Source organism: Urocitellus parryii, chromosome 6, assembly GCF_045843805.1.
Source record: "Urocitellus parryii isolate mUroPar1 chromosome 6, mUroPar1.hap1, whole genome shotgun sequence".
In the NCBI taxonomy this organism is placed as follows: Eukaryota; Metazoa; Chordata; class Mammalia; order Rodentia; family Sciuridae; genus Urocitellus; species Urocitellus parryii.
In genome coordinates, this window is record NC_135536.1 from 127476919 (window position 1) to 127487714 (window position 10796).

Genomic DNA, 10796 nt, shown 5'->3' on the forward strand with positions numbered 1-10796 from the left:
AAAACTAGACTTAGCCCTCAATGTAACAACTAGGCCTAATCATAACCCTAGTTCTTACATTAGCCATATTCCTAACAAGAACCCTAACATAACCCAAAACCTAGACCTAATCAGAGACCCAACCATAGGTTTAACCCTAACTCTAACCCTAAACCTAGCCCTAACCCTTACCTTAAACCTTAGTGTTAGATTTAGTGTTTGAATTAGGTGAGTGTTAGGGTTGGGGTAAGATTTAGGATTAGGATTAATTTTAGGGTTAAGGTTAGGGTTAGGGTTAGGGTCAGGGTTAGGCTTAGGCTTAGACTTAGACTTAGGCTTAGGCTTAGGGTTAGTGTTAGGGTTAGGATTAGGGTTTCGCTTAGGGTTAGAGTTAAGTTTAGGGTTTGTGTTAGGGTTATGGTTAGAGTTAGTGTTAGGGTTAGGGTTATGTTTAGGGTGAGGTTTAGGGTTAGTGTTAGGGTTACGGTAAGTTTTAGAGTTAGGATTAGGGTTATTGTTAGCATTAGGTTTAGTGTTAGATTTTAAGTTAGAGTTACGTTCAGGGTTAGTGTTAGGGTTAGGGTTACAGTTAGGATTAGGATTAGGGTTAGGGTTGCAGTTTGCTTTAGTGTTAATGTTAGGGTTAGGGTTATGGATAGTGCTATGGTTATGCTTAGGGTTTGTGTTAGAGTTAGATTTATGGTTTGGTTAGGATTAGGGTTAGGTTTTGGGTTGCGGTTAGAATTAGTGTTAGTTTTAGGGTTAGGATTAGGGTTTGTGATAGGCTTAGGTTTAGAGGTAGGGTTAGTGTTAGGGTTATGGTTAGGTTTAGGATTAGGGTTAGTGTTAGGGTTAGAGTTAGGTTTAGTTTTAATGTTAGGGTTAGGGTTAGAGTTAAGGTTAAAGTTAGTGTTAACATTAGGTTTGTGTTAGGGTTAAGGTTCATTGTAGAGTTAGGATTAGGGTTAGTGTTAGTGTTAGGGTTATATTTAGGGTTAGGGTTAGTGTTAGAAATAGGGTTAGGGTTGGGATAAGTTTAGGGTTTCTGTTACAGTTAGGGTTAGGGTTAGTGTTATTGTTAGGGTTAGGCTTAGGGTTTGAGTTAGTGTTAGGTTTAGGTTTAGGGTTAGGGTTATTGTTAGGGTAAGGGTTAGTGTTAGAATTAGGGTTGGTTTTAGAATATTGCTGATGTTTAGGTTTAGGTATTGGGTTAGAGTTAGGGTTAGTTTAATATTTAGGTTTAAGTTTAGGGTTAGGGTTAGTGTTAGGATTAGTGTTAGGGATAGAATTATGGATAGTGTTAAGGTTAGGTTTAGGTTTAGGGTATGTGTTAGGGTTAGGATTAGGGTTAGCATATGCGTTAGGATTAGGGTTAGGATTACACTTTAATTAGTGTTATATTTAGGGTTAGGGTTAGTGTTAGGGTTAAATGTAGGGTTAGGATTAGTGTTAGGCTTAGGGATAGGGTTAGTGTTAGGATAAGGGATAGGGTTAGGCTTGGGGTTAGGATTAGGTTTTGTGATAGGGTTAGGGTTTGGGTTAGGGTTAGGGATAGGGTTAGGTTGTTTTACTGTTCGTGTTAGGTTTAGGGTGAATTTTAGGGTTAGGGTTCATGTTAGTTTTAGGGTTCATATCAGGGTTAAACTTAGGGTTAATGTTAGGGTTAGGTTTATGTTTAGGGTTAGGGTTATTGTTAGATTTAGGGTTAGGGTTAAGGTTAGTGTTAGTGTTACGGTTAGTTTTTGGGTAAGGGTTAATATTAGGTTTAAAATTAGGTTTAGGGATAGGGTTAGTGTTATGGTTATGGTTAGGGTTAGGGTTAGGGCAAGTGTTAGGTTTAGGGTTAGGGTTTAGTGTTTTGGTTAGGGTTAGTTATTATAGGGTTAATGTTAGGTTTGGGGTTAGAGTTAGGTTTAGGTTTAGTGTTAGGGTAAGGGTTAGGCTTCGTGTTAAATTTAGGATTAGGATCAGTGTTAGGGTTAGGGTTAGGGTTAGTATTAGGTTTAGGGTTTGAAATATGGTTAGAAATAGTGTTAGGTTTAGGGTCGGGTCATGTGTTAGGGTTTGGTTTAGGGTTAGGGTTATGGTTGAATTAGAGTTAGGGTTAGTGTTAGTGTTAGAATTAGGAAATGGTTAGTGTTAGGGTAAAGTTTAGTGTTAGGCTTAAGGTTAGGGGTAGGGTTAGGAATAGGTTTTTTTCATAGGGTTAAGGTTTAAGTTAGGTTTAGGGATAGGTTTAGGTTTAGTTTTAGTGTTAGTGTTGGGTTAGGGTTAGGTTTATGGTGAGTTTTAGGGTTAGGGTTTGTGTTAGTTTTAGGGTTCGTTGTAGAATTAAAACTAGAGTTAATGTTAGGGTTAGGTTTATGGTTAGGGTTAAGGTTATTGTTAGATTTAGGGTTAGGTTTAATTTTAGTGTTAGTGTTATGGTTAGGTTTAGGTTTAGGGTTAGTGTTATGTTGAGTTTTAGGGTTAGGTTTACAGTTAGGGTTAGTGATATGATTATGGTTATGGTTAGGGTTAGGCTAAGTGTTAGGTTTACGTTTAGGGTTAGGTTTAGTGTTTTGCTTAGGGTTAGGTTCAGGGTTAATGTTAGTTTGGGGATTAGATTTAGGGTTAAGGTTAGATTTAGGTGTCGCGACCCCTTGCCAGCAAGGGAAACACGACACAGGATTCTTCTTTCAGCAGTTTACTCAGGACCTTTGAATCATGATGAGAAAACAGGAACAAGAGAAGAAAGCATGCGCGCGAGCAGTCAGTCTGCCTTAGCTTAAGTACCCAGCCTCGCCAATGAACTAGCACCACGTGGAGGAGTCTAGTAGGTACAGCGCAGCGGAAGCAGGCCAGAGCCCAGCCCACAGCCTTACAAGGAGTTGTTTACTTCCAACTCCAACCACTAAGTCATCAGAAGCAGGAAGCCAGCGCCATTTTCAGGGTGTGGTCGCCGGCTCCCAACAGTTCCCCCTTTCTGTTTTACAAGCAACAGGTAAAAGTAGAGGTCCTATCTCCATTGTGCAAAAGTGGCTGTAAATAATGGCACACTCCTGAGGGGCACCTCCCCAGGTGAGTCACCATTCCGACTGATGCCTTTTTCATGGAGGTGGGATGTCGACATCAAACCCACATGCAATAGGACATGCTTTTCTTGGGACTCAAACCTAGAGCTCCCAAGTGCAGTGCCTTGCCTCGCACCCTGTGCTGTGTCGATCACTTGAGCATGGTGAGCCATACTTGAGGGGACTGTTCTGCCTCTAAAGCGGCAAAGGCTTGTATGAGCATAAGATTCTGCACCCTCTGCCGCTTGCGCATACGAACCAGACACCACAGGCAGAATCCAATGGCAAGTACCAGGACCACAGCCAGCGCACCCAATGCCTGCCCATTGCTTCGAGAAACTAAAAGACTTAAACAACCATGATATTACATCTTTCACGGGAGCAATATGGACTCGCGTCTTGTTTACTCTAACAATTTCTTGTAGTCCAATAAACACCCATGAGTGAGCACCCGACCCAAAATGTCCACTTGGTCTTGCAGCAGATCTACCCGCTGATTTAGAAGCACAATGCCACGATGTAGATATTGATTCATCATAGTCTGAGTCTCCATGGCTGTTGCAGCACTACCCGAAAGCTTGTTCACAGCATCAGCAGTAAGCACAGCAGTAGCGAGAGCTGTGGCGGCAGTGGCCACCGCAACAGCAGAAGCTGCAACGGCTGCCACAATGGCTGCAGTTATACCAAAGTCTCTTTTGTTTCTTTGCAATAATACAGGCAAATTATCATCATCAATAGACACAGATAAAGGATTGGCTCTCAATACCTTAGCAGGAAAAACACCCTTGATTACAGTAGCATTACCATTTGAGTCCTGGGAACCATCACTATCAAACCAGCCCATAGATTGATTGGTTAACATAATACAAGGTATGAAATCAGAGTAATTAACAAGTACAGAGAAACACAATGTGTCAAACAATGAAACAGTAGAAAAATTATCAATAGCTGCTGCAGTATCCATAGGCAAGGTCGACCAATCCATGGTAGCAGAGCCATTAGTAGTGAAGAAAAATGAAAGTACACCAGCCTGAGAAGTAACGGCAATGGACATAGCCACGTCTCCACCACGGCCCAGAGGAGTCGTTCTGCAGTCCAGATGACCTCATGTCCGATCACCATCAGGAGAAGCATCAAGCACCTCATCTTGTTCATCTTCATTCCTCCTTCCTGACGGAGCCTGAGGGACTTTCCACACGAGGCGCTCTGGCACCCACAACGGTTCCGTTCGGTCCTGTGGGAAAACACAGACAGAACCTCGTGCCCATGCCAGCACAGGATCAGGCCCATACCATTGTCCAGAAAGTACATCTTTCCACTTAACGTGCCCAAAGTTCGGGGAAGAGGGAAAACAGTGCCTAGTCGCAGCAGAGCGCCCTTGGATGTCCAGATTCAAAAAATTAATAGTGAATAGAGCCAGGGAGAGGTGCTCTTTTGGGGTGTGGCCTAAGCCAATTCCCCCTTTTTGTTTTATTAACATCTCTTTTAGAGTCTTATGAGCGCGCTCTCCAATACCCTGACCTTGTGGATTGTAGGGTAAACCATGGACAAGCTGGATACCCATCTGGCTGCAAAAGGAAGAAAATTGTCGTCCAGTATACGCTGGACCATTGTCCATCTTAATGGTCTGTGGTAATCCCCAGGCTGCCCAGGCTTCCAAGCAATGTGTGATAACATTTCCAGCCTTTCACCAGACAAAGCAGAAGCATGAATAATGCCAGAACAAGTATCTACAGACACATGGACATATTTAAGTTTGCCAAAGTCGGGAACATGAGTGACATCCATTTGCCATATAGTTAAAGGCCGCAAACCACGAGGATTTACGCCCACAGAAAATGGATGATATAAAATGATACAATTAGGACAATCCAATACAATCTGCCGAGCATCAGCATGGGAGATAGCAAAGCGCTTCTGAAGTGCTCGTGTATTAACATGAAATTTACTATGAAAGTTTCTAGCTTGATCTAAGGAGGAAATAGGGAACACCCAAGAAGGACGAGTAGCAAGATCAACTTGGGCATTGCCAGCAGAAAGAGCACCTGATAAACCTGTGTGGGCTCAAATATGCAAGGGGTAAAAACAGGCGGAGTGATTCCAAATCAATGTTTGAAGATGGAGAAAAAGGGAAGACATTACTCCTGATGTGTGTATGGGACCCACTGCTTCCAAAACCTTTAAAGCTTGAACTACATAAACAGAATCTGAGATTAAATTAAAAGGAAACGGACATTGTTCAAATACTTTTATGACAATTTGCAGCTCCACCCATTGTGGATTGCCAGGAGCAAACTGATGTTGGATAGGAGGTTGATCATTTACCACATAGGCTCCAATACCAGTTTTAGATCCATCTGTAAAGATATTTGCAGCTCCTGGGATAGGCGTAGAAGAAGTGATCTTAGGGAAAATGATAGGATGTTCCTTAACAAATGTAATAAGAGGATGTGAAGGATAGTGATTATCTATCTCTCCTGGAAAAGAGCATCGTAATATAGCCCAATTATCCAGGTTAGCACACAAAACTTGAATTTGTTGACACGTATAAGGAACAATTACAGACGCTGGAGAAAAAGCAAAAAATTGTATACTTTGTTGTATCCCTAACATAGCTAAAGAAGCAACTGCATCAGGATAATACTCAAGGGATTTTCCAGGGGATATACGTGGATGTAGCTTATCCTCCTGAAGCCTGCAAAGGCTAGCATGTTGTATAGCCTTTTCCACTTTAAGCAACACTGACCTGGCTTCCTCAGTAAGATGTCGAGGGGAAGTAAGATCTGAATCACCTTTAAGAATTTCATACAAGGGTTTTAATTCAACATTGGGAATATGTAAGTAACCTCTAATCCAATTTATGTCACCCAATAATTTCTGAAAATCATTTAACGTATGTAAATTATCAGTCCCAAGAGCTACCCCCTGGGGTGCAACAGCCTCACAAAAGACACCGGCACCAAGATAATGAATAGAGTCTCCTGTCTGTACTTTATCAGGTGAAATAAGCAAGCCCTTTGACTGTAGTAAATGTACTAAATCAGTGTAAGCCGCTCCACCTGAGTAAGAGTGAAAGCAGCATCTACACCATAAGTGCGAACGGATTCTGCCAAGGTTTTAATTATTTTAAAATCTAAAGGCTCATGGTATCTTCCCCTATTAGTGTCCTGAAAAACCAGGTGCACTAGTCCCATGTCTGTCTTAACTGTTCTCCAAACTTGTGTATGAAAAGTTCTCCCGGAGCCCTGGACTCCCCTCACATATGAGGGCGATGCAACAGGCACTGCATCTTCTTCTAAACTCTCAACCTCCTCTTCAAAATTAAATTTATCAAAATTAGATTTATCCCCTTTCTCACGGTAGGCTTTCATGCTTTGTGTCTTCCTTTTTTTCCTTTTCATTTTTATTTTACGTAGTTGTTGTAACAATATATCAAGGTCCTCAGAACTCTCTGAGCCGCTTGTGTCCTCAGGTGTTTTTAGTTCGGTCAAGTCTGGATAGAGCCTTCTCCTATTTTTATTTTCAGGCTCTTTTGCCTTTTCACTACTCTTACTCTTAATACTCTCTGCCACTTCGCTATGTGACCCCTCAGATTTTTCCTTATGTAGTTGTTCAAGAACAGCCTGACTCTCACCCACAGCTTCCTGGCATTTACCATCTGCTATACATTCTCTAACCAATTTCCAAAGTGGTATAACACCATCCTCCAAAGTACCTTGCTCATAAGCGAAATCCAGATCTCTCCCTAATTTATCCCAGCTGGGAATCGTAAGACTCCCTGAAAAAACAAACCAAGGAGCCGCTATATCAGCTTCTCTTAAAAACATCCGCAAAGTACTCTGCTCCACCTTAAGTCAAGGGCCAAAAAAATTGGGCTTGAAGAGGTAACACCCATAATATTTTCAAAACTATGAAGAAAGTGAAAGTACAAAAGCCCCGCTCTCTCTTTATCTACAGAAGAGTGTCCTATTTTATTATTTTCCCCACTCTCTCTTTATTTACAGAGGACGTTCCTATTTTATTATTTTCCCCTCTCTCTCTTTATTTACAGAGGAGCGTCCCGCTATTTGCTTGCGGATTCCCACTTTACCTGGGAACTTACCAGTGCGCCACCCTGAGTGCTGAAAGTTCTGGATCCTGGGTTCCAGGAATATTCCTCCCGGTTCTGGCCACCAATTGTTTTGACCCCTCGCCGGCAAGGGAAACACGACACAGGATTCTTCTTTCAGCAGTTTACTCAGGACCTTTGAATCATGATGAGAAAATAGGAACAAGAGAAGAAAGCACGAGCGCGAGAGGTCGGTCTGCCCTAGCTTAAGTACCCAGCCTCGCCAATGAACTAGCACCACGTGGAGGAGTCTAGTAGGTACAGCGCAGCGGAAGAAGGCCAGAGCCCAGCCCACAGCCTTACAAGGAGTTGTTTACTTCCAACTCCAACCGCTAAGTCATCAGAAGCAGGAAGCCAGCGCCATTTTCAGGGTGCGGTCGCCGGCTCCCAACATTTATGGTTAGGTTTAGGGTTCATGTTATGGTTAGGGCTAGGGTTATTGTTAGGGTTAGTGTTAGGGTTAGGGTTAGATTTAGTGTTAGTGTTAGGTTTAGGGTAAGGGATAGGGTTAGAAATAATGTTAGGGTTTTGGATAAGTTTAGGGTTAGTGTTATGATTAGAGTTAGTTTCACTGTTAGTGTTAAGGTTACGGTTAGGCTTAGGGTTTCGGTAGTGTTATGTTCAGGGTTAGGGTTAGGGTTAGTGATAGGGTAAGGGTTAGGGTTAGAATTAGGTTTAGTTTTATAATTAGGGTGAGATTTAGGATTAGGGATCAAGTTAGGGTTAGGGTTAGTTTAAGACTTAGGTTTAGGGTTAGTGTTATGGTTAGTGTTTTGGGTAGGGTTATGGTTTGTGTTAGGGTTAGGGTTAGGATATGTGTTAGGTTTTAGGGGTATGGTTGGATTAGGGTTAGAGTTAGGGTTAGGGTTAGTGTTAGGGTTACATTTGTAGAGTTAGGGTTAGTGTTAGGGTTAGGGATAGGGTTAGTGTTAGAGTAAGGTTAGGGTTAGGATTAGACTTAGAAGTAGGGTTAGGAATAGGTTTTCTGACAGGGTTAGGTTTTGGGTTAGTGTTAGGGATAGGGTTAGCTTTAGTTTTAGTTTTAGTGTTAGGGTTAGGGTGAGTTTTAGGGTTACGGTTCCTGTTAGTTTTAGGGTCCATTGTAGGATTAAAGTTAGGGTTAAAGTTAGGGTTAGGTTTATGGTTATGGTTAGGATTATTTTTAAATTTAGGGTTAGGGTTTTGGGTTGGTGTTAGTGTTACAGTTAGTGTTAGGTTTAGAAGTAGAGTTAGGGTTAGGGTTAGTATTATGGTGATGGTTAGGGTTAGTGTTAGGGCAAGTGTTGGGTTTAGGGTTTGGGTTAGGGTTAGTGTTAGGGTAAGGTTTAGGGTTAGGGTTAAGTAAGGGTTAGTTTTAGGTATAGGATATGGTTAGGGTTGTGGTCTGGGTTAGGGTTTCTGTTACATTTAGATTTTGGGTTAGGGTTTGTGTTAAATTTAAGGTTGAGGTATGGGTTTGTGTTAGGGCTACTTTAGGGTTAGGGTTACGTTTAGTGTTAGGTATAAGCTTTCGGTGTGTTAGGGTTAGTGTTAAGGTAAGGGTTAGGTTTAGGGTTAGGATTAGTGATTTGCTTAGGGTTAGGTTTAGGGTTTGTGTTAGAGTTAGCCGTAGAGATACTGTTAGGGATAGGGTTAGGGTGAGGGTTAGGGTGAGGTTTAGGTTTAGGATTAGTGTTAGAGTTAAAGTTAGGGTTAGGATTAGGGTTAGGGTTAGGGTGGCAGTTTTGTTTAGTGATAAAGAGTTATAGTTAGGTTTAGTATTAAGGTTAGGGTTACAGTTTGTGTTAGGGTTAGCGTTAGGGTGTCAATAAAGATTAGGGTTAGGTTTAGTGTATGGTTAGGGTTAGTGTTAGGTTGAGTGTTAGGATTAGCAATAGTTATAGGGTTAGGCTCCGGATTAGTGTTAGGGTTAGAGAAAGGTTTAGAGTTAGAAATTTTGGTAGGGTAAGGGTTAGGTTTAGTTTTGGTGTTAGGGTTAGGATTAGGGTTAGTGTTAGTGTTAGGGTTAAGTTTAGTATTAGAGTAAAGGTTCATTTTAGGTTAAGGGTTAGGGTTAGTGTTAGTGTTAGGGTTATGTTTAGAGTTAGGGTTATTGTTATGTTTAGTGTTAGGGTTAGGGTTATAGTTAGTGTTTTGGTTAGGATTTGGTTTAGAGTTAGGTTTAGAGTTAGTGTTATGCTTAGGGTTATAATTTGTGTTAGGGTTAGGGTTAAGTTTAGGATTTGTTTTAGGTTAGGGTTATGGTTTTAGGTTGAGGGTCATGATTGGATTATGGTTAGATTTAGGTTTAGGGTTAGGTTTTGGGTTAGTGTTAGGGTTCAGGGTATGGTTAGGGTTAGTGTTAAGGTTATGGTTAAGTTTAGGGTTAGAGTTAGTGTTAGTGTAGTGTTAGGGTTAGGGTTAAAGTTAGGGTTAGTGTTACGTTCAGGGTTTAGATTATGGTTATGGTTAGTGATAGGGTTAGGATTAGGTTTAGGGTTAGGAGTAGGTAAGGATTAGGGTTAGTGTTAGTGTAAGGGTTAGTGTTAGGTTTAGGGCTAGTTTTAGAATTAGGGTGAGAGTTAGGATTAGGGATTGGGTTACTGTTAGTTTAAGAGTTAGGATTAGGGTTAGGGTTAGTGTTAGGGTTAGAATTAGGTTAGGTTTAGGGTGTGTGTTAGGTTTAGGGTTAGTTAGGATTAGGGTTTGTGTTAGGGTTATGGTTACACTTGGATTGGGCTTAGATTTATGGTGAGTGTTAGGGTTAAGAATAGGGTTAGGGTTAATTTTAGGTTTAGGGTTAGGATTACTGTTAAAGTAAGAGTTAAGGTTAGGGTTAGGGTTAGGAGTTAGTTTAGGATTAGGGTTAGTGATAGGGATAAGGTTAGGGTTATTTTTAGGATTAAGTTTAGGTTTTGTTATACTGATAGTGTTAGGGTTAGGGTTAGGGTTAGATATAGTGTTAGGTTTTGAGTTAGTTTTCGGATACATTGTAGAGTTAGGGTTAGGTTCTCTGTTAGGGATAGGGTTATGCTTAGGGTTAGATTTAGGTTTAGGGTTAAGTTTAGTGTTAGTGTTGCAGTTAGGCTTTTGGTTATGTTTAGTGTTAGGTTTAGAATTAGGGTTAGGTTTAGGGTTAGGGTTCATGTTATGCTTAGGATTAGGGTTAGTGTTAGGGTTAGGGATAGGTTTAGCGTTAGGGTTATGGTTAGTGTTAGTGTAAGGTTTAGGGTTAGAGATAGGCTTAGGGTTAGGTTTAGGTTTAGGGTAAGTGTTACGGTTAGGTTTAGGGTTAGGGTTAGGGTTAGGGTTAGTGTTAGGGCTAGGGTTAGGGTTAGGGTAAGGGTTAGGTTTAGGGTTAAGTAAGGGTTAGGGTTAGGGTTTGGATAGGGTTAGAGTTTTGGTTAGGGTTTGTGCTAAGTTTAGGGTAGGGTTAGGTTTTGTGTTAGGTTTAGGGTTAGGTTGTGTGTATGTGTTAGGGTTACCGTTAGGGTTAGGGTTAGGGTTAATGTTAGAGTTGGGGCTAGTTTTAGTGTTAGGGTTAAGTGTAACATTTGGTTAGGGTTAGGGTTAGTGTTGCAATAAGGGTTAGGGTAAGGATTAGTGTTTCGCTTAGGGTTTGAGTTAGATTTAGGTTTAAAGATAGTGTTAGGGATAAAGTTAGGGTTAGCATTTGG

General features: G+C 41.2%; 1 pseudogene; it reads right to left on the reverse strand.

Annotated features, from left to right (window-relative positions):
• The window catches only part of LOC144255450 (vasculin-like protein 1), a 55437-nt pseudogene extending 49034 nt beyond the window's left edge, over nucleotides 1-6403 (reverse strand).
• Nucleotides 6404-10796: the final 4393 nt, after the last annotated feature.